Here is a 6598-nt window from a genome sequence, read left to right as displayed (position 1 = left end):
CGCGTACGCGTGCTGTGCGCATACGCGTCGGTGCTGGAATATGATTTTTTGTGAAATAATGAAAACGTGGCCAGCGAATTCAGAAGGGTTGTGGGGCCCAATTCCAACCAACTTTGGTGCCTAAACTGTTATTTAAAGCCAAGAATTGAAGAGTAAAGGGGACTTTTTGACTTTTAATCATTCACACTCATTAGAATTAGTTTAGAGTTAGTTTTAGAGAGAGAAGATCTCTCTTCTCTCTAGGATTAGGATTAGGTTTAGTTCTTAGATCTAGGTTTTAATTCATCTTCTTCTACTTCTATCTCTCACTTCTTTGTTGTTGCAATCATCAATTCTTCTATTCTTTTGTTGTAATTTCCTTTATGTTGTTTCTATATTTTGTTGTAGATCTACTATTGTTCCTTCCATTTTCTTTCAATTCAATTCAAGATAATTCATAATAATTGTGTTTCTTTGGTTTTCTATTGTTAATCTCTTGCTTTTGTAGTGGTAGATTCTTTTAATTCTTGCAATTAATAATGTTTACCTTTATTGCCTTTTATGTGTTTGTTGAAATCTCTCTTCTAGATATGAGTTAGATTTTGTTCCTCTTGGCTTTGGTAGAGTAATTAGTGACTCTTGAGTTGTCTAATTCCTTTGTTGAATGATAATTAGAAGTTGCTAATTGATTTGAATGCCTCTAAAGCTAGTCTTTCCTTTAGGAGTTGATTAGGACTTGAGGAATCAAATTGATTCATCCACTTGACTTTCCTCCATGGTTAGAGGTTAACTAACTGGGAGCAATGGACAATTTGTTGTCACAATTGAGGAGGATAACTAGGATAGGACTTCTAGTTCTCATATCTTGCCAAGAGCTTTGTTAGTTGTTAGTTTATTTTCTTTGCCATTTATAATTCTTGTCTAAAATCTCAAAAACCCCAAAATAACTCATAACCAATAACAAGGCACTTTATTGTAATTTCTAGGGAGAACGACCCGAGGTTTGAATACTTTGGTTTATAAATTTTAGGGGTTTATTTTAGTGACAAACAAATTTTTGTATGAAAGGATTATTGTTGGTTTAGAAACTATACTTGCAACGAGACTTCAATTGTAAAATTCTAGACCACACAAAAATCCAATCATCAAAATGGCGCCGTTGCCGGGGAATTGCAATGGTGTTATGTTATTGGTTATTGTATATATGTGAATATTGTGAATAGCTTGATTTTTTTTGGATTGCTTGCTAGTTTAGGAATTTGTTTCATTATTTCTTAGTAGCTTTTGTTTTTATTTTTTCTTTTAATAATGAATTCTCACTTTGGCTATGAGTTTGGTTCTAACTATGTTGTAGGTGATGAGAACTTCAATGAGAATGTGTATCATGGATGGGACACTCAAAGGTGGGAGGAGCCATATGCATATGATCAATCTTCATGGCAACAACCTCCACCAATGCATTATGAACAAGAGCCATTCTATGATGCATATCAATCCAATGGCTATGGTGAATTCACTTGTGACTTTCAAGAACCACCACCATATGCCTATGATCCATACCCTCAACATAACCCTCAACCATACTCACAAGTCCCTTCTTACCAACCACCTTCATATGACCCTAATCCATATCCACCATACCAACCACCTTTTGAGCCATATGAGCCACATATTGAACCACCACCATTCCAACCTCAATACTTCCAAGAGCCACCTTCTCCATATTATGACCAAGATGAACCACCTCCAATGTATGAAAACTTTCAACCACAAGATGAATTCTACCTTCCACCACAACCTCCCATGGAAGAATATTCATGTACATCGATCCAAGAGCCATATGATCCCAATCATGATATCCAAGCGGAACAAGAGTCAAGGGATCGTCTCAAGGAAGCATTGGACCAATTTCAAGCAACCATGGAGCATGTTGTGCAACAAGTGGAAAAAGTGGAGAATGTTGAACCACCACACCCTAATTATGATGAACCACCTTCTTATTATGAACCCCTCCTCCAAAACAATGAACCCTCCCATCTACCCCAACCTCCAATGGATGACATCCTTGGTGTTCTTGTTCAAGGGCAAGAAGAGATAAAAAGGGATGTGCAACAATTCATGACCACCTTGGACGAGGTGGTAAATCGGCTAGCATCCTAACTTTTGGACACTCAAGGAACTCCCATGGCTACATGTGGAGAATCAAAAGAAGAGCATAGCATGAAGGAGAGATTGGAAACTCTGGTGGAAAAGGAAGAATGCTACTTTGTGTTAGAACAATTGGAGGGACCTATGACTATTGAACAAGAGAAAGAAGTGGTTGAAGACTTAGGAGATGTGGAACCTCCATAGGAACCTAGAGTTATAGAAAACCCCTCCAAGAAGATTGAAGTTGATGTTGAGGAGGGATGTGCACAACCTCCAAGGCATATTCCATATGAAGACTTGGAAGGAATGGAGCAAGAATTGAGTTCCCTTGGTGATGAAGATCAAGCATCAAATCTTAGTGGTGGTGAATCCTTTGAACTTGAAGAACCTTCTCGTGATGAGATAGAAAGTGATGTGAAGGTGGATTTCTCTCGTCCTCCCATTTATGATTTGAGTGATGGAGAAGAGTTAAATGGAATTGACGAACAAATGATTGAATTTGAAAAATCTTGTGAGGAGGTGGAAGTCCTTAGAAAAAGAAGGATGGGAGTGGAATACGCTTTGTCAAAAACCTTGGAATCATCTTTGCCTAGGTTGCCATCTACTCCTTCACTTGAGTGGGTAAAACTCATTTCTATTAGCTTTATTGTCCCACTTGAGTATGGCTTGCTTGAAACGGATGGTCAACTTAAGGAGCTTTGTGGGATGAAGCGTAAAAGAAAAATGTTTTGTGGTCGGTGTTGCAAATCCAGGCTTATTATGGTTGATGCTTCAAACATGAGATATAAAGGTTGGAGTAGTGCTCAACTAGAAGGGTCTAGGAGGATTGTTGGCCATTTTATTGAGAATTCACCGTACTCACCACCCGGTTGGACTAATGATGATCAACTTCAAGACGGGTGTGAAAATAAAGTATGGGATCCCGAATCACAAGACGAGAACCAACTTTGGGAGCCCCAAGCTTGTGAAGAACTCCATCAACACTTGGTGCAACAAATAAGAAATCTTGGGGCACAATGGAGAACCAAGAATTGGTGGGAGTTCCAAGATGAATTCAAGCACAAGCCACCTTGATGAGGAGCTCCCCATAAGTCCAACTTAAGGACAATAAACAAAAGTGCTAGGTGGGAGACACCCCACCATGGTAAAATCCTTTCATTTTCTCTTTTGTAAATATTGGTAGAATTAGTTTAATTTCATGTTTAGATTAGTTGAGTGAGTTTATTTGGTAGTCTAGTGTGTTAAATAAGGTTTTAAGGTGTTTTGGTAGATGTTTGGAGGTTTGGAAGGCTTGGTTTGGTGCAAGAACTTGGAAAAAATTTTGAAAAATAGAGCACCATCCACGCGTATGCGTAAATGGCGCGTACGCGTACTTCCATCATTTTCGACCATCCACGCGCACGCGTACATGGCGCGCACGCGTGGGTGCAGAAGTTCCACCCCCAACCAATAACCCGAGAGTTATGCGAACGTTGCGCGTGCATTGTGCCTGAGGCACAAACGACCTCACGCGTACGCGTACATTGTGCATACGCGTCACTCTCGGAAAAAAAAAAAAGAGGGGCAGGGACGCATACACACGATGTGCGCGTATGCGCCCCTTCACAGATGCGGCACTATAATTCAAGCAGAGAGTTACACCAACTCTGGGCCAACATTAAGCTCCTGGCATGGGCAACCACCCATGCTGACGCGCACTGTACGCTTCCGCGCACCCTCACTATTCACCAATCCCCGCGCGCGCGATGCGTGCGCGCGCGCGGATGCCCTTATTTCAAACATTTCTTTTCTTCTCCTCCTTCCATTTCTTTCCTTCTCCTTTCTTCTTCCCTCCTTCTGCCCTTCATCCAACACTTCCAAACACCATTGATAACCAATTATTTTAGTGATTTAATTAGTTAGTTTTAGTTTAGTTTTCATTTTATTTTCTCTCTTTTCATTATAGGTGTTGGATTATTGACTTTGTTTACTATGCATTGCTTCCTTTATTGCCTAAATGCTATTTTAGCATGAATGTTTTTAGATAATCTTTGTTGGATTTTATTGTTGAGGTTACAATTGCTACTTGGTTTTGAAATCTTCATACTTGATCTTGAGAATACCAAGTACACTAGATTTGCCTTCAAGCATGTTTAATCCTTTTGAATTGCATGATTTGGCCACCATGTGATTTGAACTCTCTCCTTGATTAGGCAATCTCTTGATGGATGATATTGTGCATTTACCTTAATGCCTTGTGTTATGATTATGTGCATCCATATATGTTTTAGCTTGAATGCTTTCATGCTTCTTTAATGCTTGTTTTACCTTACAAGTTCACTTAAAGCATCTCAAGCACACTAGGATAAGTAAAGTGCATGCTTCTTTTGTGACATCACTTTCATACTAATGAGTGTTCTAAAAGGCGTGCAATTTAGAATTCACCTACCTAACATTTCTTAATGTCACACTAATTCACGCACTCAATTCTAGTGATTACTACCTCATTCCAACAATTATGCTTCCTGGCTTTTGTCTCTTCTTATCTTATGGTGTTATTTTCCATGAATGATGCACCACAAGCAAAAATGGAAGCGGAAGAAAGAACATGTAGCAATCCAGAGATTCGCCGTACCCCCTTGCTCATCTTTGAATGCACCGAGGACGGTGCAAACTTTTAAGTGTGGAGAGGTCGTCCGACCGGTCGGCGATTTTGGGTGACAAGTTTTTAATCCCAACACTTTTGCATTTCATCTTAGGTTTTTGCATTTTTCTTATTTTTGCATATGTATACACAATAAGCTTAGTCAAAATAATGAAATTTTTCGAAAAAATTATCTATAGGGCACCTCAATTGATTTGATTGAAAACTTTTCATTGAACTTGCTTGAATTATATATCTTGTGGATCATGATTTTTGAGTTAAGAACACAAGCAAGTGAGTTTTGAGCCTAATGGTGTGGTTACATCTTATAACCACTTATGTTTCTTCTTGTGTGCATTATTCTCTTTCTATGAATGTAATCTTTGATTTGTTTGATTCTTTATGTCCATTATTTTGTGTATTCATGCATTTATATGATTGAAGCCATCATTTTATTAGCTCACTTGCCCAAATAGCCTACCTTTTATCTTCCTTTGTTAGCCAAATTTGAGCCTACAATTAACCCACTTTGTTCTTTAATTTAGCACATTACAAGCCCTAAAGCAAAAAATAATAAATATCCTTAATTTGGATCTTTGATTAGCTTAGGCTAGTGTGTGTGAGTATCATTCAAGTGTGAGAAATCTTGGGACATTGGGTGAATAAAAGGGTAGTTTTGTATTTTTATTGGAAATATTGGGAATTGGGTACATACTCATGTATTGATCAAATGTAAAACCTTATGCATTGAAGCTCTTGTATATAGAAAGAAAAAAATGAGAAAAACAAAAGAAAAAGAAAAGAAAAAGAAAAATAATATGGAAAAGAAAAGAAAAAAATAGAAAAGAAAGAAACAAAGAAAAAGAAAGAAATAAAAAGGGGACAAAATGCCCCAAAGTGAAGCTCAATAAGATCAATGCATAAGTGTTGTGAAATGAAAAAGAAAATGCATGAGTATGTGAAAAAGTGAAAAATGGGTAGTTAGATTAGAACTTAATTGTATAGGATGTCATAGGTTAGGTGGGAAGTTTAAGCTTATCAAAGATTCAAATTTTAAGCTCACTTGACCAAACATGCATCCTACCTTAACCCTAGTCCCATTACAACCAATGAAAAGACCTCATGATATGTGTATGCATGCATGAAATGTATGTTGATTGTTAGAAGAAAAACAAATCTTAGAAAGCATGAAATAGAGGAGAATTGAGAGAATCAACCCTAAACACTTGAGTGAATAGAGCGCAAACACATCCGGTGAGGGTTCGATTGCTCAATTACATGTTTCCACCTACAATCATCACTTTTCATGCAAGTTTGTAAAAATATTTGAGAACTCAACCCAATTGTGGATTAGACTTGCTTGTCCTTAGCCCTTGTGCATATATGCTTCTTGGGAATTGATTTATTTCAACCAAGAAATTACATTCATTTAGATAGTTGGTGGACGAAATTGTGATCACTATTCTTTGTGATTGTATGGATTTATTCAAAAATTGTCTTTATTTGGATTCACAACTCCGTTCAACTAACCAGCAAGTGTACTGGGTCGTCCAAGTAATAAACCTTACGTGAGTAAGGGTCGAATCCACAGAGATTGTTGGTATGAAGCAAGCTATGGTCACCTTGTAAATCTCAGTTAGGGAGATTAAAGGGTAATTGTGATTATTGGATTAAAGAAATAAAAAGGAATAATAAAAGGGATAGAACACTTATGCAGATTCATTGGTGGAAATTTCAGATAAGCGGATGGAGATGCTGCATGGCTCAAGGACGCCTGCCCTCCTACTGCTTCTACTCAATCCTTCTTACTCCTTTCCATGGCAAGCTTTGTATAGGGGTTCACCATCA

The sequence above is a fragment of the Arachis duranensis genome, chromosome 4, assembly GCF_000817695.3.
Source record: "Arachis duranensis cultivar V14167 chromosome 4, aradu.V14167.gnm2.J7QH, whole genome shotgun sequence".
Classification (NCBI taxonomy): domain Eukaryota; kingdom Viridiplantae; phylum Streptophyta; class Magnoliopsida; order Fabales; family Fabaceae; genus Arachis; species Arachis duranensis.
This window is presented reverse-complemented; position numbering follows the sequence as displayed.